General features: G+C 33.9%; 1 non-coding gene across 1 annotated transcript; it reads right to left on the bottom strand.

Moving 5' to 3' along the window:
- Positions 1 to 3376: 3376 nt before the first annotated feature.
- TRNAP-CGG (transfer RNA proline (anticodon CGG)) lies at positions 3377 to 3448 on the bottom strand. Its single transcript has one exon. It is a non-coding gene; the product is annotated as a tRNA-Pro (tRNA).
- Positions 3449 to 4178: the final 730 nt, after the last annotated feature.

Genomic DNA, 4178 nt, shown 5'->3' on the forward strand with positions numbered 1-4178 from the left:
CCTTATTCATCACCGGGGGAAATTCCTGTTTCACAAGATTTCAAATAGCACAATTTCTCTCCCTGAAACATATTCGGGAGATAGACAAGCGGGGCTCGTCTGTCGGGGAATACTTGGTCCGTTTCCCCTTCGTAATGGCGGGAATTTTCAGGGGAGGAAGGGCTCGTTGCGGGAAAATCCCTAGGGCACAGGAGGCTTCCGGGGAAAGCTATACTGAGGTCTTTTTTTCTGTTTCATGACCTTGTGTGAGTTTGTCATTAATGCATTTGTATAATATGTGCACTGAGGCGAAAAAAGAAAAATGAATAAAGAAAAAGGAATGCAATTATATTTGATTTTTTTCTTGTTTACACAATATATAGGTACATACATAGACATATAGACATAGATAAATGGAAAGATAGACAATTGTATGTATACATAGATAGATGAATACAGATAATGTTAACAATAATAGTAATAATGAAAATGATAAAAAAAAGATAACAATAAGTTATGATGATGATAACCATAAGAATATAACAATAATGCTAATGCTAATGCTAATGCTACCAATGAAAATAGTAGTTGTGATAACAATGAAGATGAAATCAACAATAGATATATATATACAAGAAATGATAACATCAACATTCTAATTTCACAATTTGTATTCTAATTGCGGTTTTGATGAGAAACATGCAAACAAGGATTGGCAAGAAAACGGGTGACACGAAAACCAAAGAGAGAGCGTAAAAACAAAACCCATAAGGTGTTCTTCCCAACGAGAACTGAATCCGAGATTTCCTGATTTACAGTCAGTCGTGTTAACCACTTTAATAAAAGGACTTTGTAAGAAAGCAAAGAAAACAAATCTTATTTAAATCATCCCCCGCCCTCTTTTTCTCTCTTTTGTTTTCTTTCTGTCAGCATTTCTATGTCTCTTCATCTGTTTGGCGTACTAGATAAAAGAAAGTAAATACACATACACACTAAAAACGTAATTACTGGAAAGGCAAGTCATTATAATTTGACAAATGCAAATAGGACTTATCTGAACTTTATTTCATAGTATATATATGTATATATGTTGAAAAGTATGTGAACCATGATTTGACCTATTGTTAAAAATCATACTCAAGAAATCACCACGATTCATAGGCCTACATCCTGTAAACATAGCACAGCAGTGGGTTCAAACGATGACTTCATATGATAATAACAAAATTTATGATAATAATGGTGATAATTATGATGATAATAACAAAAACAATGACAATAATTACAATACTAATGATAAAAATTGATAATGATAATGATAAAGACAATAATGTTCAAGAAATGATAATGAAAGCAGCCAGTTTGTTACAATAATTACAATACTAATGATAAAAATTATAATGATAATGATAAAGACAATAATGTTCTAAAAATGATAATGAAAGCAGCCAGTTTGTTAAAATCATACGAGGCCTGATCCAGTGAATATTCAGTATACGGACATCTATATTCACAGAAATAAATACATACCTATCAGTCTACACATGCAGATCTTCCGGACAAATAAATACTTAGATGTATATCTGCCAGATAGGTAAACTGAGATGCCTTTATTTCTGCTCATCTGCATGTCCGGATATATGAATATTCATTGGGTCGGGCCTCGCACTATTTTAACACAATGGCCCATAGAATTTACATCCATACATTCCACATACGTACATAGATCCCTCTCTTACTCTCTCTATATCTCTTTCTTACTCTCTCTCCCTCTCTGATTTCACTGTCCATTTTCTCTGCCTCTTCCCCATGTTTCCTCTCTCTCTCTCTCTCTCTCTCTCTCTCTCTCTCTCTCCCTCTCTCTCTTTCTCTCTTTCTCTCTTTCTCTCTTTCTCTCTTTCTCTCTCTCTGTCTTTCTCTCTCTCTCCCTCCCTCCCTCCCTCCCTCCCTCTCTCTCTCTCTGCTGTTATAATTTTAGTAATAGTGATAAAAAAAAACAATAATAACGAGTGATGTTTACAAAATCATCACATCGTCTTAATAAGGTTAAAAATCATAGAACAATAAATGAATTGATAAAAATATTTTCGTGTTCGTCTCCGCCGGGAGTCGAACCCGCTTGAGAGGCGGCTGCGTTAACCGTTACATCATACAGACTTGGAAAGAAAAGTGTGGGGGGGGAGGGTTGTTTCTACATATCTTATAGGTGTGTTTCTTTATTTGTTTATTCATCTCTTTTCCTTTGCTAGTCTATTCCAAACTGTAAGTTTGTACAATGATGATACTGAAATAAGGCTTTCTCGGATTAGGTTATTTTTCCCTCCATGTGTTTTTTATAATGACAATGACTGTTATGACGATAAACAAATGCCACTGATACTACAACTATTGAAATATAGTAATGATAATGATATTGATACCGATAAGGAAATCACAAAGTTGATAATGATAATGATTCTAATAATAAGGCAAAAGTAACAATGATGATAATATAAAGATAAAGGGTTATGTAATGGTTTTGAATTATGAATATGTTATCATAGCAACATAAGTAATAAAATCAGCAATGATATAGAATAAGCATACATCATTGATAACAATAGTATTGACCCCGCCCCCCCTCTCTCATGCTTTTATCCGTTGACGTTGGCTATTTTCGACCTTGAGTTTAAAATGATTTTAATACTTGCATGGTGACAAAAATTGGAAGATAAGCATCGTGAAAATGTAATTAAATAAGTGACAAACATATCAAATGAAGGTTGACTCCCTACAAATGTAACAGTGAGAATTAAAGCCAACGAATAGATTCTAAATATGTTTATAACATCAGGAAGAGATGGGGAGTGAAAGAAAGACAGAGAGAGAGAGTGAAGTGGAAAGAAAAATAGATGTAGAGAAAGAGGGACTGAAAAGAGAAACACCCAAACAGATACATTTTCCTGAAAAGGACACAATGATGCTGGAAAAAGTGAACAGTATTCCCACCGGATGGAATAAAATCTAGTCCATACAAGTTTCTTCTTCAACACTATATCATATTCATCGTAAACAAGCTTGCAAGGAGAGAAAGAAATGATCCGCAAAGAGTTTCAAATCGTAAGATGAAGATATCGGAGACTAGTATTTATTTCACTTTTCATTTATTCATAGTTTCTCCCGATAATCTTTTTTATGCATTTCCCGTGTTAATATAGCGCCACTAGTCTCTGCAACTCACTGGGCTTTCTCCTGAATCTGTAATCTGCAAGTCATCGTTATTCCACTGAGCTTTGAGTTTGGTCTGATATTCATGTTTCGTTTTAATCTTTATTTCATCAGTGCATTGCTTTTGAACGTGTACCGTGTAAATATATACCTTGTTTAACTGGAAAAAAAAGATATAAAAGATTAAAATCGCCTCTACCAGGACTCGAACCCGGGCCTACGGTATCCGAGACCGTCGTGCTGACCACTGCACCACATAGGCTTAAGTTGTCTTATTCTTTTTTTCCAAACCCATGATATGTATCCTGAACTGACAAGGAAGAAGCAGAGACGCACAAAAGTATGGGAAAGGATTAGAGATTCCTTACTTGAAGATGTAAGTATTATATATAACTTCTTGGGTTTTATTTGTCAGAATTTTTTAAGTGGTATAGTTTACTGGATTTAGTACCATTCTAAAAGACTATCGATCTTTAAATTTTTAAGTATAGTAAGAGTAGTCCCAGAACTTCATCATATTTATTTGAATTACCAGATGTTCATTGACATCTTTACAGTAATTTACAAAGGATATATTCATCAATTTTATGTTGTATAGTGATTGATTTAAGCAGGCAGCATGTCATTGAAATGAATGTACTGGTCTTTATATTTAATAGGTTGTGTCTACAGCAGAAGTTTATCTTTCTAAAGGTTTGTTATGAATCTGATGTTATTTGGTTATTATACTCTGCCTAGATAACTTGCTGATGCTTGCATAATCAAATAAATCAAAGCATGATTGGCTTTGAATGGAATTTATTTGAACAATAAGTATACTGTGGGTGAACTATAGTACCTGTGCATTTCCCTTTAATTTGTATGATTATATATAGACTCACACTCTCCTGTTCTAGCCTCTACTTACTCTGTATTTGTGCTTTCAATATATGTGCTTATTGAGCATGTATATTTCATACATTTTTCCTACATGTATAGGTTAAGTTGCTGAC

This window comes from Penaeus vannamei, chromosome 1 (assembly GCF_042767895.1).
Source record: "Penaeus vannamei isolate JL-2024 chromosome 1, ASM4276789v1, whole genome shotgun sequence".
NCBI classification, from domain to species: Eukaryota; Metazoa; Arthropoda; class Malacostraca; order Decapoda; family Penaeidae; genus Penaeus; species Penaeus vannamei.